We start from the raw sequence: 15,759 nt of genomic DNA on the forward strand, positions 1-15,759 counted from the left end.
ACGCATTGTTTCCAGTTGTCTCCCAGAAACAACAAATGGAATTTGCAAATACAAATCAAAATAAAATATTAATAAAATTGGGGTGCAACACGAGGACTTCCCAGGAGGTCACCCAACCTAGTACTACTCTCGACCAATCACGCTTAACTTCGGAGTTATAATGGGATCCGGTGCATTAGTGCTGGTATGATCGCACCCGTTTAATTCATGCTCGCTTAGATCTTTATGCACTATCTTGCTCCCCTCCATTAATTGTTTTAGATTTGAAAAAACTGTGTATGCAGCCTTCCTCCCTTGGTAACCGTGCACAAGCTCCTACGTGAGCGGATTGTTTGCTTTTCAGATCTGCCGCACCACCGGATAAATGCAATACTATCGCGGGGCCCACAATGCACGACGAATGCCGAAAGCCCGGTTCCTGCATCGTTGCCATTCAGTAATGACGATCGTGCCGCAAATGGTCCGAGTATCCGGCGTGTTGTTTGCGTTTGTCTCGCCGAAACGACAAATGGAATTTGCAAATACGAGATCGAAATAAAATATTAATAAAATTGGGGTGCAACACGAGGACTTCCCAGGAGGTCACCCATCCTAGTACTACTCTCGCCCAAGCACGCTTAACTTCGGAGTTCTAATGGCATCCGGTGCATTAGTGCTGATATGATCGCACCCGTTTAATTCATGCTCTCTTAGATCTTTATGCACTATCTTGCTCCCCTCCATTAACTGTTTTAGACTTGGAAAAACTGTTTATGCAGCCTTCCTCCCTTGGTAACCGTGCACAAGCTCCTACTTGAGCAGAGTGTTTGCTTTTCATATCTGCCGCACCCCCGGATAGATGCAATACTATCACGGGGCCCACAATGCACGACGAATGCCAAAAGCCCGGTTCTTGCATCGTTGCCATTCCGTAATGACGATCGTGCCGCAAATGGTCCGAGTATCCGACGCGTTGTTTCCAGTTGTATCGCCGAAACAACAAATGGAGTTTGCAAATACAAATAAAAAAAAAATATTAATAAAATTGGGGTGCAACACGAGGACTTCCAAGGAGGTCACCCATTCTTGTACTACTCTCGCCCAAGCACACTTAACTTCGGAGTTCTGATGGGATCCGGTGCATTAGTGCAGGTATGATCGCACCCGTTTAATTCATGCTCGCTTAGATCTTTATGCACTATCTTGCTCCCCTCCATTAATTGTTTTAGATTTGAAAAAACTGTGTATGCAGCCTTCCTCCCTTGGAAACCGTGCACAAGCTCCTACGTGAGCGGATTGTTTGCTTTTCAGATCTGCCGCACCACCGGATAAATGCAATACTATCGCGGGGCCCACAATGCACGACGAATGCCGAAAGCCCGGTTCCTGCATCGTTGCCATTCAGTAATGACGTCGTGCCGCAAATGGTCCGAGTATCCGAGACATTGTTTCCAGTTGTCTCCCAGAAACAACAAATGGAATTTGCAAAAACAAATCAAAATAAAATATTAATAAAATTGGGGTGCAACACGAGGACTTCTCAGGAGGTCACCCATCCTACTACTACTCTCGCCCAAGCACGCTTAACTTAGGAGTTTTGATGGGATCCGGTGCATTAGTGCTGGTATGATCGCACCCGTTTAATTCATGCTCTCTTAGATCTTTATGCACTATCTTGCTCCCCTCCATTAACTGTTTTAGACTTGAAAAAACTGTGTATGCAGCCTTCCTCCCTTGGTAACCGTGCACAAGCTCCAACGTGAGCAGAGTGTTTGCTTTTCATATCTGCCGCACCCCCGGATAGATGCAATACTTTCGCGGGGCCCACAATGCACGACGAATGCCAAAAGCCCGGTTCTTGCATCGTTGCCATTCCGTAATGACGATCGTGCCGCAAATGGTCCGAGTATCCGACGCGTTGTTTCCAGTTGTATCGCCGAAACAACAAATGGAATTTGCAAATACAAATCAAAATAAAATATTAATAAAATTGGGGTGCAACATGAGGACTTCCAAGGAGGTCACCCAATCTAGTACTACTCTCGCCCAAGCACACTTAACTTCGGAGTTCTGATGGGATCCGGTGCATTAGTGCAGGTATGATCGCACCCGTTTAATTCATGCTCGCTTAGATCTTTATGCACTATCTTGCTCCCCTCCATTAATTGTTTTAGATTTGAAAAAACTGTGTATGCAGCCTTCCTCCCTTGGAAACCGTGCACAAGCTCCTACGTGAGCGGATTGTTTGCTTTTCAGATCTGCCGCACCACCGGATAAATGCAATACTATCGCGGGGCCCACAATGCACGACGAATGCCGAAAGCCCGGTTCCTGCATCGTTGCCATTCAGTAATGACGATCGTGCCGCAAATGGTCCGAGTATCCGGCGCGTTGTTTGCGTTTGTCTCGCCGAAACGACAAATGGAATTTGCAAATACGAGATCGAAATAAAATATTAATAAAATTGGGGTGCAACACGAGGACTTCCCAGGAGGTCACCCTTTCTAGTACTACTCTCGCCCAGGCACACTTAACTTCGGAGTTCTGATGGGATCCGGTGCATTAGTGCTGGTATGATCGCACCCGTTTAATTCATGCTCGCTTAGATCTTTATGCACTATCTTGCTCCCCTCCATTAATTGATTTAGATTTGAAAAAACTATGTATGCAGCCTTCCTCCCTTGGTAACCGTGCACAAGCTCCTACGTGAGCGGATTGTTTGCTTTTCAGATCTGCCGCACCACCGGATAAATGCAATACTATCGCGGGGCCCACAATGCACGACGAATGCCGAAAGCCCGGTTCCTGCATCGTTGCCATTCAGTAATGACGATCGTGCCGCAAATGGTCCGAGTATCCGAGACATTGTTTCCAGTTGTCTCCCAGAAACAACAAATGGAATTTGCAAATACAAATCAAAATAAAATATTAATAAAATTGGGGTGCAACACGAGGACTTCCCAGGAGGTCACCCATCCTACTACTACTCTCGCCCAAGCACGCTTATCTTAGGAGTTTTGATGGGATCCGGTGCATTAGTGCTGGTATGATCGCACCCGTTTAATTCATGCTCGCTTAGATCTTTATGCACTATCTTGCTCCCCTCCATTAACTGTTTTAGACTTGAAAAAATTGTGTATGCAGCCTTCCTCCCTTGGTAACCGTGCACAAGCTCCTACGTGAGCAGAGTGTTTGCTTTTCATTTCTGCCGCACACCCGGATAGATGCAATAATATCGCGGGGCCCGGTTCTTGCATCGTTGCCATTCAGTAATGACGATCGTGCCGCAAATGGTTCGAGTATCTGGCGCGTTGTTTGCGTTTGTCTCGCCGAAACGACAAATGGAATTTGCAAATACGATATCGAAATAAAATATTAAAAAAATTGGGGTGCAACATGAGGACTTCCCAGGAGGTCACCCATTCTAATACTACTCTCGCCCAAGCACACTTAACTTCGGAGTTCTGATGGGATCCGGTGCATTAGTGCTGGTATGATCGCACCCGTTTAATTCATGCTCGCTTAGATCTTTATGCACTATCTTGCCCCCTCCATTAATTGTTTTAGATTTGAAAAAACTGTGTATCAGCCTTCCTCCCTTGGTAACCGTGCACAAGCTCCTACGTGAGTAGAGTGTTTGCTTTTCAGATCTGCCGCACCCCCGGATAGATGCAATACTATCGCGGGGCCCACAATGCACGACGAATGCCAAAAGCCCGGTTCTTGCATCGTTGCCATTCCGTAATGACGATCGTGCCGCAAATGGTCCGAGTATCCGACGCGTTGTTTCCAGTTTTATCGCCGAAACAACAAATGGAATTTGCAAATACAAATCAAAATAAAATATTAATAAAATTGGGGTGCAACACGAGGACTTCCAAGGAGGTCACCCATTCTAGTACTACTCTCGCCCAAGCACACTTAACTTCGGAGTTCTGATGGGATCCGGTGCATTAGTGCAGGTATGATCGCACCCGTTTAATTCATGCTCGCTTAGATCTTTATGCACTATCTTGCTCCCCTCCATTAATTGTTTTAGATTTAAAAAAACTGTGTATGCAGCCTTCCTCCCTTGGTAACCGTGCACAAGCTCCTACGTGAGCGGATTGTTTGCTTTTCAGATCTGCCGCACCACCGGATAAATGCAATACTATCGCGGGGCCCACAATGCACGACGAATGCCGAAAGCCCGGTTCCTGCATCGTTGCCATTCAGTAATGACGATCGTGCCGCAAATGGTCCGAGTATCCGACGCATTGTTTCCAGTTGTCTCCCAGAAACAACAAATGGAATTTGCAAATACAAATCAAAATAAAATATTAATAAAATTGGGGTGCAACACGAGGACTTCCCAGGAGGTCACCCATGCTAGTACTACTCTCGCCCAAGCACGCTTAACTTCGAAGTTCTGATGGGATCCGGTGCATTAGTGCAGGTATGATCGCACCCGTTTAATTCATGCTCGCTTAGATCTTTATGCACTATCTTGCTCCCCTCCATTAATTGTTTTAGATTTAAAAAAACTGTGTATGCAGCCTTCCTCCCTTGGTAACCGTGCACAAGCTCCTACGTGAGCGGATTGTTTGCTTTTCAGATCTGCCGCACCACCGGATAAATGCAATACTATCGCGGAGCCCACAATGCACGACGAATGCCGAAAGCCCGGTTCCTGCATCGTTGCCATTCAGTAATGACGATCGTGCCGCAAATGGTCCGAGTATCCGACGCATTGTTTCCAGTTGTCTCCCAGAAACAACAAATGGAATTTGCAAATACAAATCAAAATAAAATATTAATAAAATTGGGGTGCAACACGAGGACTTCCCAGGAGGTCACCCATGCTAGTACTACTCTCGCCCAAGCACGCTTAACTTCGAAGTTCTGATGGGATCCGGTGCATTAGTGCAGGTATGATCGCACCCGTTTAATTCATGCTCGCTTAGATCTTTATGCACTATCTTGCTCCCCTCCATTAATTGTTTTAGATTTGAAAAAACTGTGTATGCAGCCTTCCTCCCTTGGTAACCGTGCACAAGCTCCTACGTGAGCGGATTGTTTGCTTTTCAGATTTGCCGCACCACCGGATAAATTCAATACTATCGCGGGGCCCACAATGCACGACGAAGGCCGAAAGCCCGGTTCCTGCATCGTTGCCATTCAGTAATGACGATCGTGCCGCAAATGGTTCGAGTATCCGGCGCGTTGTTTGCGTTTGTCTCGCCGAAACGACAAATGGAATTTGCAAATACGATATCGAAATAAAATATTAATAAAATTGGGGTGCAACACGAGGACTTCCCAGGAGGTCACCCTTTCTAGTACTACTCTCGCCCAAGCACACTTAACTTCGGAGTTCTGATGGGATCCGGTGCATTAGTGCTGGTATGATCGCACCCGTTTAATTCATGCTCGCTTAGATCTTTATGCACTATCTTGCTCCCCTCCATTAATTGTTTTAGATTTGAAAAAACTGTGTTTGCAGCCTTCCTCCCTTGGTAACCGTGCACAAGCTCCTACGTGAGCGGTTGTTTGCTTTTCAGATCTGCCGCACCACCGGATAAATGCAATACTATCGCGGGGCCCACAATGCACGACGAATGCCGAAAGCCCGGTTCCTGCATCGTTGCCATTCAGTAAGGACGATCGTGTCGCAAATGGTCCGAGTATCCGACGCATTGTTTCCAGTTGTCTCCCAGAAACAACAAATGGAATTTGCAAATACAAATCAAAATAAAATATTAATAAAATTGGGGTGCAACACGAGGACTTCCCAGGAGGTCACCCAACCTAGTACTACTCTCGACCAATCACGCTTAACTTCGGAGTTATAATGGGATCCGGTGCATTAGTGCTGGTATGATCGCACCCGTTTAATTCATGCTCGCTTAGATCTTTATGCACTATCTTGCTCCCCTCCATTAATTGTTTTAGATTTGAAAAAACTGTGTATGCAGCCTTCCTCCCTTGGTAACCGTGCACAAGCTCCTACGTGAGCGGATTGTTTGCTTTTCAGATCTGCCGCACCACCGGATAAATGCAATACTATCGCGGGGCCCACAATGCACGACGAATGCCGAAAGCCCGGTTCCTGCATCGTTGCCATTCAGTAATGACGATCGTGCCGCAAATGGTCCGAGTATCCGGCGCGTTGTTTGCGTTTGTCTCGCCGAAACGACAAATGGAATTTGCAAATACGAGATCGAAATAAAATATTAATAAAATTGGGGTGCAACACGAGGACTTCCCAGGAGGTCACCCTTTCTAGTACTACTCTCGCCCAAGCACACTTAACTTCGGAGTTCTGATGGGATCCGGTGCATTAGTGCTGGTATGATCGCACCCGTTTAATTCATGCTCGCTTAGATCTTTATGCACTATCTTGCTCCCCTCCATTAATTGTTTTAGATTTGAAAAAACTGTGTTTGCAGCCTTCCTCCCTTGGTAACCGTGCACAAGCTCCTACGTGAGCGGTTGTTTGCTTTTCAGATCTGCCGCACCACCGGATAAATGCAATACTATCGCGGGGCCCACAATGCACGACGAATGCCGAAAGCCCGGTTCCTGCATCGTTGCAATTCAGTAAGGACGATCGTGTCGCAAATGGTCCGAGTATCCGACGCATTGTTTCCAGTTGTCTCCCAGAAACAACAAATGGAATTTGCAAATACAAATCAAAATAAAATATTAATAAAATTGGGGTGCAACACGAGGACTTCCCAGGAGGTCACCCAACCTAGTACTACTCTCGACCAATCACGCTTAACTTCGGAGTTATAATGGGATCCGGTGCATTAGTGCTGGTATGATCGCACCCGTTTAATTCATGCTCGCTTAGATCTTTATGCACTATCTTGCTCCCCTCCATTAATTGTTTTAGATTTGAAAAAACTGTGTATGCAGCCTTCCTCCCTTGGTAACCGTGCACAAGCTCCTACGTGAGTGGATTGTTTGCTTTTCAGATCTGCCGCACCACCGGATAAATGCAATACTATCGCGGGGCCCACAATGCACGACGAATGCCGAAAGCCCGGTTCCTGCATCGTTGCCATTCAGTAATGACGATCGTGCCGCAAATGGTCCGAGTATCCGGCGTGTTGTTTGCGTTTGTCTCGCCGAAACGACAAATGGAATTTGCAAATACGAGATCGAAATAAAATATTAATAAAATTGGGGTGCAACACGAGGACTTCCCAGGAGGTCACCCATCCTAATACTACTCTCGCCCAAGCACGCTTAACTTCGGAGTTCTAATGGCATCCGGTGCATTAGTGCTGATATGATCGCACCCGTTTAATTCATGCTCTCTTAGATCTTTATGCACTATCTTGCTCCCCTCCATTAACTGTTTTAGACTTGGAAAAACTGTTTATGCAGCCTTCCTCCCTTGGTAACCGTGCACAAGCTCCTACGTGAGCAGAGTGTTTGCTTTTCATATCTGCCGCACCCCCGGATAGATGCAATACTATCACGGGGCCCACAATGCACGACGAATGCCAAAAGCCCGGTTCTTGCATCGTTGCCATTCCGTAATGACGATCGTGCCGCAAATGGTCCGAGTATCCGACGCGTTGTTTCCAGTTGTATCGCCGAAACAACAAATGGAGTTTGCAAATACAAATAAAAAAAAAAATATTAATAAAATTGGGGTGCAACACGAGGACTTCCAAGGAGGTCACCCATTCTTGTACTACTCTCGCCCAAGCACACTTAACTTCGGAGTTCTGATGGGATCCGGTGCATTAGTGCAGGTATGATCGCACCCGTTTAATTCATGCTCGCTTAGATCTTTATGCACTATCTTGCTCCCCTCCATTAATTGTTTTAGATTTGAAAAAACTGTGTATGCAGCCTTCCTCCCTTGGAAACCGTGCACAAGCTCCTACGTGAGCGGATTGTTTGCTTTTCAGATCTGCCGCACCACCGGATAAATGCAATACTATCGCGGGGCCCACAATGCACGACGAATGCCGAAAGCCCGGTTCCTGCATCGTTGCCATTCAGTAATGACGTCGTGCCGCAAATGGTCCGAGTATCCGAGACATTGTTTCCAGTTGTCTCCCAGAAACAACAAATGGAATTTGCAAAAACAAATCAAAATAAAATATTAATAAAATTGGGGTGCAACACGAGGACTTCTCCGGAGGTCACCCATCCTACTACTACTCTCGCCCAAGCACGCTTAACTTAGGAGTTTTGATGGGATCCGGTGCATTAGTGCTGGTATGATCGCACCCGTTTAATTCATGCTCTCTTAGATCTTTATGCACTATCTTGCTCCCCTCCATTAACTGTTTTAGACTTGAAAAAACTGTGTATGCAGCCTTCCTCCCTTGGTAACCGTGCACAAGCTCCTACGTGAGCAGAGTGTTTGCTTTTCATATCTGCCGCACCCCCGGATAGATGCAATACTTTCGCGGGGCCCACAATGCACGACGAATGCCAAACGCCCGGTTCTTGCATCGTTGCCATTCCGTAATGACGATCGTGCCGCAAATGGTCCGAGTATCCGACGCGTTGTTTCCAGTTGTATCGCCGAAACAACAAATGGAATTTGCAAATACAAATCAAAATAAAATATTAATAAAATTGGGGTGCAACATGAGGACTTCCAAGGAGGTCACCCAATCTAGTACTACTCTCGCCCAAGCACACTTAACTTCGGAGTTCTGATGGGATCCGGTGCATTAGTGCAGGTATGATCGCACCCGTTTAATTCATGCTCGCTTAGATCTTTATGCACTATCTTGCTCCCCTCCATTAATTGTTTTAGATTTGAAAAAACTGTGTATGCAGCCTTCCTCCCTTGGAAACCGTGCACAAGCTCCTACGTGAGCGGATTGTTTGCTTTTCAGATCTGCCGCACCACCGGATAAATGCAATACTATCGCGGGGCCCACAATGCACGACGAATGCCGAAAGCCCGGTTCCTGCATCGTTGCCATTCAGTAATGACGATCGTGCCGCAAATGGTCCGAGTATCCGGCGCGTTGTTTGCGTTTGTCTCGCCGAAACGACAAATGGAATTTGCAAATACGAGATCGAAATAAAATATTAATAAAATTGGGGTGCAACACGAGGACTTCCCAGGAGGTCACCCTTTCTAGTACTACTCTCGCCCAGGCACACTTAACTTCGGAGTTCTGATGGGATCCGGTGCATTAGTGCTGGTATGATCGCACCCGTTTAATTCATGCTCGCTTAGATCTTTATGCACTATCTTGCTCCCCTCCATTAATTGATTTAGATTTGAAAAAACTATGTATGCAGCCTTCCTCCCTTGGTAACCGTGCACAAGCTCCTACGTGAGCGGATTGTTTGCTTTTCAGATCTGCCGCACCACCGGATAAATGCAATACTATCGCGGGGCCCACAATGCACGACGAATGCCGAAAGCCCGGTTCCTGCATCGTTGCCATTCAGTAATGACGATCGTGCCGCAAATGGTCCGAGTATCCGAGACATTGTTTCCAGTTATCTCCCAGAAACAACAAATGGAATTTGCAAATACAAATCAAAATAAAATATTAATAAAATTGGGGTGCAACACGAGGACTTCCCAGGAGGTCACCCATCCTACTACTACTCTCGCCCAAGCACGCTTATCTTAGGAGTTTTGATGGGATCCGGTGCATTAGTGCTTGTATGATCGCACCCGTTTAATTCATGCTCGCTTAGATCTTTATGCACTATCTTGCTCCCCTCCATTAACTGTTTTAGACTTGAAAAAATTGTGTATGCAGCCTTCCTCCCTTGGTAACCGTGCACAAGCTCCTACGTGAGCAGAGTGTTTGCTTTTCATTTCTGCCGCACACCCGGATAGATGCAATACTATCGCGGGGCCCGGTTCTTGCATCGTTGCCATTCAGTAATGACGATCGTGCCGCAAATGGTTCGAGTATCTGGCGCGTTGTTTGCGTTTGTCTCGCCGAAACGACAAATGGAATTTGCAAATACGATATCGAAATAAAATATTAAAAAAATTGGGGTGCAACATGAGGACTTCCCAGGAGGTCACCCATTCTAATACTACTCTCGCCCAAGCACACTTAACTTCGGAGTTCTGATGGGATCCGGTGCATTAGTGCTGGTATGATCGCACCCGTTTAATTCATGCTCGCTTAGATCTTTATGCACTATCTTGCCCCCCTCCATTAATTGTTTTAGATTTGAAAAAACTGTGTATCAGCCTTCCTCCCTTGGTAACCGTGCACAAGCTCCTACGTGAGCAGAGTGTTTGCTTTTCAGATCTGCCGCACCCCCGGATAGAGGCAATACTATCGCGGGGCCCACAATGCACGACGAATGCCAAAAGCCCGGTTCTTGCATCGTTGCCATTCCGTAATGACGATCGTGCCGCAAATGGTCCGAGTATCCGACGCGTTGTTTCCAGTTGTATCGCCGAAACAACAAATGGAATTTGCAAATACAAATCAAAATAAAATATTAATAAAATTGGGGTGCAACACGAGGACTTCCAAGGAGGTCACCCATTCTAGTACTACTCTCGCCCAAGCACACTTAACTTCGGAGTTCTGATGGGATCCGGTGCATTAGTGCAGGTATGATCGCACCCGTTTAATTCATGCTCGCTTAGATCTTTATGCACTATCTTGCTCCCCTCCATTAATTGTTTTAGATTTAAAAAAACTGTGTATGCAGCCTTCCTCCCTTGGTAACCGTGCACAAGCTCCTACGTGAGCGGATTGTTTGCTTTTCAGATCTGCCGCACCACCGGATAAATGCAATACTATCGCGGGGCCCACAATGCACGACGAATGCCGAAAGCCCGGTTCCTGCATCGTTGCCATTCAGTAATGACGATCGTGCCGCAAATGGTCCGAGTATCCGACGCATTGTTTCCAGTTGTCTCCCAGAAACAACAAATGGAATTTGCAAATACAAATCAAAATAAAATATTAATAAAATTGGGGTGCAACACGAGGACTTCCCAGGAGGTCACCCATGCTAGTACTACTCTCGCCCAAGCACGCTTAACTTCGAAGTTCTGATGGGATCCGGTGCATTAGTGCAGGTATGATCGCACCCGTTTAATTCATGCTCGCTTAGATCTTTATGCACTATCTTGCTCCCCTCCATTAATTGTTTTAGATTTAAAAAAACTGTGTATGCAGCCTTCCTCCCTTGGTAACCGTGCACAAGCTCCTACGTGAGCGGATTGTTTGCTTTTCAGATCTGCCGCACCACCGGATAAATGCAATACTATCGCGGAGCCCACAATGCAGGACGAATGCCGAAAGCCCGGTTCCTGCATCGTTGCCATTCAGTAATGACGATCGTGCCGCAAATGGTCCGAGTATCCGACGCATTGTTTCCAGTTGTCTCCCAGAAACAACAAATGGAATTTGCAAATACAAATCAAAATAAAATATTAATAAAATTGGGGTGCAACACGAGGACTTCCCAGGAGGTCACCCATGCTAGTACTACTCTCGCCCAAGCACGCTTAACTTCGAAGTTCTGATGGGATCCGGTGCATTAGTGCAGGTATGATCGCACCCGTTTAATTCATGCTCGCTTAGATCTTTATGCACTATCTTGCTCCCCTCCATTAATTGTTTTAGATTTGAAAAAACTGTGTTTGCAGCCTTCCTCCCTTGGTAACCGTGCACAAGCTCCTACGTGAGCGGATTGTTTGCTTTTCAGATTTGCCGCACCACCGGATAAATTCAATACTATCGCGGGGCCCACAATGCACGACGAAGGCCGAAAGCCCGGTTCCTGCATCGTTGCCATTCAGTAATGACGATCGTGCCGCAAATGGTTCGAGTATCCGGCGCGTTGTTTGCGTTTGTCTCGCCGAAACGACAAATGGAATTTGCAAATACGATATCGAAATAAAATATTAATAAAATTGGGGTGCAACACGAGGACTTCCCAGGAGGTCACTCTTTCTAGTACTACTCTCGCCCAAGCACACTTAACTTCGGAGTTCTGATGGGATCCGGTGCATTAGTGCTGGTATGATCGCACCCGTTTAATTCATGCTCGCTTAGATCTTTATGCACTATCTTGCTCCCCTCCATTAATTGTTTTAGATTTGAAAAAACTGTGTTTGCAGCCTTCCTCCCTTGGTAACCGTGCACAAGCTCCTACGTGAGCGGTTGTTTGCTTTTCAGATCTGCCGCACCACCGGATAAATGCAATACTATCGCGGGGCCCACAATGTACGACGAATGCCGAAAGCCCGGTTCCTGCATCGTTGCCATTCAGTAAGGACGATCGTGTCGCAAATGGTCCGAGTATCCGACGCATTGTTTCCAGTTGTCTCCCAGAAACAACAAATGGAATTTGCAAATACAAATCAAAATAAAATATTAATAAAATTGGGGTGCAACACGAGGACTTCCCAGGAGGTCACCCAACCTAGTACTACTCTCGACCAATCACGCTTAACTTCGGAGTTATAATGGGATCCGGTGCATTAGTGCTGGTATGATCGCACCCGTTTAATTCATGCTCGCTTAGATCTTTATGCACTATCTTGCTCCCCTCCATTAATTGTTTTAGATTTGAAAAAACTGTGTATGCAGCCTTCCTCCCTTGGTAACCGTGCACAAGCTCCTACGTGAGCGGATTGTTTGCTTTTCAGATCTGCCGCACCACCGGATAAATGCAATACTATCGCGGGGCCCACAATGCACGACGAATGCCGAAACCCCGGTTCCTGCATCGTTGCCATTCAGTAATGAAGATCGTGCCGCAAATGGTCCGAGTATCCGACGCATTGTTTCCAGTTGTCTCCCAGAAACAACAAATGGAATTTGCAAATACAAATCAAAATAAAATATTAATAAAATTGGGGTGCAACACGAGGACTTCCCAGGAGGTCACCCATCCTAGTACTACTCTCGCCCAAGCACGCTTAACTTCGGAGTTCTAATGGCATCCGGTGCATTAGTGCTGATATGATCGAACCCGGTTAATTCATGCTCTCTTAGATCTTTATGCACTATCTTGCTCCCCTCCATTAACTGTTTTAGACTTGAAAAAACTGTGTATGCAGCCTTCCTCCCTTGGTAACCGTGCACAAGCTCCTACGTGAGCAGAGTGTTTGCTTTTCATATCTGCCGCACCCCCGGATAGATGCAATACTATCACGGGGCCCACAATGCACGACGAATGCCAAAAGCCCGGTTCTTGCATCGTTGCCATTCCGTAATGACGATCGTGCCGCAAATGGTCCGAGTATCCGACGCGTTGTTTCCAGTTGTATCGCCGAAACAACAAATGGAATTTGCAAATACAAATAAAAAAAAAATATTAATAAAATTGGGGTGCAACACGAGGACTTCCAAGGAGGTCACCCATTCTTGTACTACTCTCGCCCAAGCACACTTAACTTCGGAGTTCTGATGGGATCCGGTGCATTAGTGCAAGTATGATCGCACCCGTTTAATTCATGCTCGCTTAGATCTTTATGCACTATCTTGCTCCCCTCCATTAATTGTTTTAGATTTGAAAAAACTGTGTATGCAGCCTTCCTCCCTTGGAAACCGTGCACAAGCTCCTACGTGAGCGGATTGTTTGCTTTTCAGATCTGCCGCACCACCGGATAAATGCAATACTATCGCGGGGCCCACAATGCACGACGAATGCCGAAAGCCCGGTTCCTGCATCGTTGCCATTCAGTAATGACGTCGTGCCGCAAATGGTCCGAGTATCCGAGACATTGTTTCCAGTTGTCTCCCAGAAACAACAAATGGAATTTGCAAAAACAAATCAAAATAAAATATTAATAAAATTGGGGTGCAACACGAGGACTTCTCAGGATGTCACCCATCCTACTACTACTCTCGCCCAAGCACGCTTAACTTAGGAGTTTTGATGGGATCCGGTGCATTAGTGCTGGTATGATCGCACCCGTTTAATTCATGCTCTCTTAGATCTTTATGCACTATCTTGCTCCCCTCCATTAACTGTTTTAGACTTGAAAAAACTGTGTATGCAGCCTTCCTCCCTTGGTAACCGTGCACAAGCTCCTACGTGAGCAGAGTGTTTGCTTTTCATATCTGCCGCACCCCCGGATAGATGCAATACTTTCGCGGGGCCCACAATGCACGACGAATGCCAAAAGCCCGGTTCTTGCATCGTTGCCATTCCGTAATGACGATCGTGCCGCAAATGGTCCGAGTATCCGACGCGTTGTTTCCAGTTGTATCGCCGAAACAACAAATGGAATTTGCAAATACAAATCAAAATAAAATATTAAAAAAATTGGGGTGCAACATGAGGACTTCCAAGGAGGTCACCCAATCTAGTACTACTCTCGCCCAAGCACACTTAACTTCGGAGTTCTGATGGGATCCGGTGCATTAGTGCAGGTATGATCGCACCCGTTTAATTCATGCTCGCTTAGATCTTTATGCACTATCTTGCTCCCCTCCATTAATTGTTTTAGATTTGAAAAAACTGTGTATGCAGCCTTCCTCCCTTGGAAACCGTGCACAAGCTCCTACGTGAGCGGATTGTTTGCTTTTCAGATCTGCCGCACCACCGGATAAATGCAATACTATCGCGGGGCCCACAATGCACGACGAATGCCGAAAGCCCGGTTCCTGCATCGTTGCCATTCAGTAATGACGATCGTGCCGCAAATGGTCCGAGTATCCGGCGCGTTGTTTGCGTTTGTCTCGCCGAAACGACAAATGGAATTTGCAAATACGAGATCGAAATAAAATATTAATAAAATTGGGGTGCAACACGAGGACTTCCCAGGAGGTCACCCTTTCTAGTACTACTCTCGCCCAAGCACACTTAACTTCGGAGTTCTGATGGGATCCGGTGCATTAGTGCTGGTATGATCGCACCCGTTTAATTCATGCTCGCTTAGATCTTTATGCACTATCTTGCTCCCCTCCATTAATTGTTTTAGATTTGAAAAAACTGTGTATGCAGCCTTCCTCCCTTGGTAACCGTGCACAAGCTCCTACGTGAGCGGATTGTTTGCTTTTCAGATCTGCCGCACCACCGGATAAATGCAATACTATCGCGGGGCCCACAATGCACGACGAATGCCGAAAGCCCGGTTCCTGCATCGTTGCCATTCAGTAATGACGATCGTGCCGCAAATGGTCCGAGTATCCGGCGCGTTGTTTGCGTTTGTCTCGCCGAAACGACAAATGGAATTTGCAAATACGAGATCGAAATAAAATATTAATAAAATTGGGGTGCAACACGAGGACTTCCCAGGAGGTCACCCATCCTAGTACTACTCTCGCCCAAGCACGCTTAACTTCGGAGTTCTAATGGCATCCGGTGCATTAGTGCTGATATGATCGCACCCGTTTAATTCATGCTCTCTTAGATCTTTATGCACTATCTTGCTCCCCTCCATTAACTGTTTTAGACTTGAAAAAACTGTGTATGCAGCCTTCCTCCCTTGGTAACCGTGCACAAGCTCCTACGTGAGCAGAGTGTTTGCTTTTCATATCTGCCGCACCCCCGGATAGATGCAATACTATCACGGGGCCCACAATGCACGACGAATGCCAAAAGCCCGGTTCTTGCATCGTTGCCATTCCGTAATGACGATCGTGCCGCAAATGGTCCGAGTATCCGACGCGTTGTTTCCAGTTGTATCGCCGAAACAACAAATGGAGTTTGCAAATACAAATAAAAAAAAAATATTAATAAAATTGGGGTGCAACACGAGGACTTCCAAGGAGGTCACCCATTCTTGTACTACTCTCGCCCAAGCACACTTAACTTCGGAGTTCTGATGGGATCCGGTGCATTAGTGCAGGTATGATCGCACCCGTT

At 46.4% G+C, this 15,759-nt stretch overlaps 25 non-coding genes and 9 pseudogenes across 25 annotated transcripts; all 34 read right to left on the minus strand.

Moving 5' to 3' along the window:
• Positions 1-79: 79 nt before the first annotated feature.
• LOC148799492 (5S ribosomal RNA) lies at positions 80-198 on the minus strand (annotated as a pseudogene).
• Positions 199-553: 355 nt separating this feature from the next.
• LOC148799493 (5S ribosomal RNA) lies at positions 554-672 on the minus strand. The gene has a single exon (XR_016069250.1). It is a non-coding gene; the product is annotated as a 5S ribosomal RNA (ribosomal RNA).
• Positions 673-1,026: 354 nt separating this feature from the next.
• Positions 1,027-1,145, minus strand: LOC148799494 (5S ribosomal RNA). Its single transcript, XR_016069462.1, has one exon. It is a non-coding gene; the product is annotated as a 5S ribosomal RNA (ribosomal RNA).
• A 353-nt stretch (positions 1,146-1,498) lies between these two features.
• On the minus strand, positions 1,499-1,617 carry LOC148799495 (5S ribosomal RNA). Its single transcript, XR_016070583.1, has one exon. It is a non-coding gene; the product is annotated as a 5S ribosomal RNA (ribosomal RNA).
• Positions 1,618-1,971: 354 nt separating this feature from the next.
• Positions 1,972-2,090, minus strand: LOC148799496 (5S ribosomal RNA). The gene has a single exon (XR_016070466.1). It is a non-coding gene; the product is annotated as a 5S ribosomal RNA (ribosomal RNA).
• Positions 2,091-2,445: 355 nt separating this feature from the next.
• LOC148799497 (5S ribosomal RNA) lies at positions 2,446-2,564 on the minus strand. Its single transcript, XR_016073342.1, has one exon. It is a non-coding gene; the product is annotated as a 5S ribosomal RNA (ribosomal RNA).
• Positions 2,565-2,918: 354 nt separating this feature from the next.
• On the minus strand, positions 2,919-3,037 carry LOC148799498 (5S ribosomal RNA; annotated as a pseudogene).
• A 328-nt stretch (positions 3,038-3,365) lies between these two features.
• LOC148799499 (5S ribosomal RNA) lies at positions 3,366-3,484 on the minus strand. The gene has a single exon (XR_016069240.1). It is a non-coding gene; the product is annotated as a 5S ribosomal RNA (ribosomal RNA).
• A 352-nt stretch (positions 3,485-3,836) lies between these two features.
• On the minus strand, positions 3,837-3,955 carry LOC148799500 (5S ribosomal RNA). The gene has a single exon (XR_016074752.1). It is a non-coding gene; the product is annotated as a 5S ribosomal RNA (ribosomal RNA).
• Positions 3,956-4,309: 354 nt separating this feature from the next.
• LOC148799501 (5S ribosomal RNA) lies at positions 4,310-4,428 on the minus strand. The gene has a single exon (XR_016074359.1). It is a non-coding gene; the product is annotated as a 5S ribosomal RNA (ribosomal RNA).
• A 354-nt stretch (positions 4,429-4,782) lies between these two features.
• Positions 4,783-4,901, minus strand: LOC148799502 (5S ribosomal RNA). Its single transcript, XR_016074360.1, has one exon. It is a non-coding gene; the product is annotated as a 5S ribosomal RNA (ribosomal RNA).
• A 355-nt stretch (positions 4,902-5,256) lies between these two features.
• Positions 5,257-5,375, minus strand: LOC148799503 (5S ribosomal RNA). The gene has a single exon (XR_016073079.1). It is a non-coding gene; the product is annotated as a 5S ribosomal RNA (ribosomal RNA).
• A 353-nt stretch (positions 5,376-5,728) lies between these two features.
• On the minus strand, positions 5,729-5,847 carry LOC148799504 (5S ribosomal RNA; annotated as a pseudogene).
• A 355-nt stretch (positions 5,848-6,202) lies between these two features.
• Positions 6,203-6,321, minus strand: LOC148799505 (5S ribosomal RNA). Its single transcript, XR_016073080.1, has one exon. It is a non-coding gene; the product is annotated as a 5S ribosomal RNA (ribosomal RNA).
• A 353-nt stretch (positions 6,322-6,674) lies between these two features.
• Positions 6,675-6,793, minus strand: LOC148799506 (5S ribosomal RNA; annotated as a pseudogene).
• A 355-nt stretch (positions 6,794-7,148) lies between these two features.
• On the minus strand, positions 7,149-7,267 carry LOC148799507 (5S ribosomal RNA). The gene has a single exon (XR_016070452.1). It is a non-coding gene; the product is annotated as a 5S ribosomal RNA (ribosomal RNA).
• Positions 7,268-7,622: 355 nt separating this feature from the next.
• LOC148799508 (5S ribosomal RNA) lies at positions 7,623-7,741 on the minus strand. Its single transcript, XR_016069464.1, has one exon. It is a non-coding gene; the product is annotated as a 5S ribosomal RNA (ribosomal RNA).
• Positions 7,742-8,094: 353 nt separating this feature from the next.
• LOC148799509 (5S ribosomal RNA) lies at positions 8,095-8,213 on the minus strand (annotated as a pseudogene).
• Positions 8,214-8,567: 354 nt separating this feature from the next.
• On the minus strand, positions 8,568-8,686 carry LOC148799510 (5S ribosomal RNA). The gene has a single exon (XR_016070467.1). It is a non-coding gene; the product is annotated as a 5S ribosomal RNA (ribosomal RNA).
• Positions 8,687-9,041: 355 nt separating this feature from the next.
• On the minus strand, positions 9,042-9,160 carry LOC148799511 (5S ribosomal RNA). Its single transcript, XR_016073343.1, has one exon. It is a non-coding gene; the product is annotated as a 5S ribosomal RNA (ribosomal RNA).
• Positions 9,161-9,514: 354 nt separating this feature from the next.
• LOC148799512 (5S ribosomal RNA) lies at positions 9,515-9,633 on the minus strand (annotated as a pseudogene).
• A 328-nt stretch (positions 9,634-9,961) lies between these two features.
• On the minus strand, positions 9,962-10,080 carry LOC148799513 (5S ribosomal RNA). Its single transcript, XR_016069242.1, has one exon. It is a non-coding gene; the product is annotated as a 5S ribosomal RNA (ribosomal RNA).
• Positions 10,081-10,433: 353 nt separating this feature from the next.
• LOC148799514 (5S ribosomal RNA) lies at positions 10,434-10,552 on the minus strand. Its single transcript, XR_016074753.1, has one exon. It is a non-coding gene; the product is annotated as a 5S ribosomal RNA (ribosomal RNA).
• A 354-nt stretch (positions 10,553-10,906) lies between these two features.
• Positions 10,907-11,025, minus strand: LOC148799515 (5S ribosomal RNA). Its single transcript, XR_016074361.1, has one exon. It is a non-coding gene; the product is annotated as a 5S ribosomal RNA (ribosomal RNA).
• Positions 11,026-11,379: 354 nt separating this feature from the next.
• On the minus strand, positions 11,380-11,498 carry LOC148799516 (5S ribosomal RNA). Its single transcript, XR_016074362.1, has one exon. It is a non-coding gene; the product is annotated as a 5S ribosomal RNA (ribosomal RNA).
• A 355-nt stretch (positions 11,499-11,853) lies between these two features.
• Positions 11,854-11,972, minus strand: LOC148799517 (5S ribosomal RNA). The gene has a single exon (XR_016069218.1). It is a non-coding gene; the product is annotated as a 5S ribosomal RNA (ribosomal RNA).
• A 353-nt stretch (positions 11,973-12,325) lies between these two features.
• LOC148799518 (5S ribosomal RNA) lies at positions 12,326-12,444 on the minus strand (annotated as a pseudogene).
• Positions 12,445-12,798: 354 nt separating this feature from the next.
• Positions 12,799-12,917, minus strand: LOC148799519 (5S ribosomal RNA; annotated as a pseudogene).
• Positions 12,918-13,271: 354 nt separating this feature from the next.
• On the minus strand, positions 13,272-13,390 carry LOC148799520 (5S ribosomal RNA). The gene has a single exon (XR_016070542.1). It is a non-coding gene; the product is annotated as a 5S ribosomal RNA (ribosomal RNA).
• A 353-nt stretch (positions 13,391-13,743) lies between these two features.
• LOC148799521 (5S ribosomal RNA) lies at positions 13,744-13,862 on the minus strand (annotated as a pseudogene).
• Positions 13,863-14,216: 354 nt separating this feature from the next.
• On the minus strand, positions 14,217-14,335 carry LOC148799522 (5S ribosomal RNA). Its single transcript, XR_016070468.1, has one exon. It is a non-coding gene; the product is annotated as a 5S ribosomal RNA (ribosomal RNA).
• Positions 14,336-14,690: 355 nt separating this feature from the next.
• On the minus strand, positions 14,691-14,809 carry LOC148799523 (5S ribosomal RNA). Its single transcript, XR_016073081.1, has one exon. It is a non-coding gene; the product is annotated as a 5S ribosomal RNA (ribosomal RNA).
• A 355-nt stretch (positions 14,810-15,164) lies between these two features.
• Positions 15,165-15,283, minus strand: LOC148799524 (5S ribosomal RNA). The gene has a single exon (XR_016069252.1). It is a non-coding gene; the product is annotated as a 5S ribosomal RNA (ribosomal RNA).
• Positions 15,284-15,637: 354 nt separating this feature from the next.
• LOC148799525 (5S ribosomal RNA) lies at positions 15,638-15,756 on the minus strand. The gene has a single exon (XR_016069465.1). It is a non-coding gene; the product is annotated as a 5S ribosomal RNA (ribosomal RNA).
• Between the last annotated feature and the right edge of the window lie 3 nt (positions 15,757-15,759).

Source organism: Nelumbo nucifera, chromosome 4 (genome assembly GCF_055504915.1).
Source record: "Nelumbo nucifera cultivar China Antique chromosome 4, China Antique-T2T, whole genome shotgun sequence".
Lineage (NCBI taxonomy): Eukaryota > Viridiplantae > Streptophyta > Magnoliopsida > Proteales > Nelumbonaceae > Nelumbo > Nelumbo nucifera.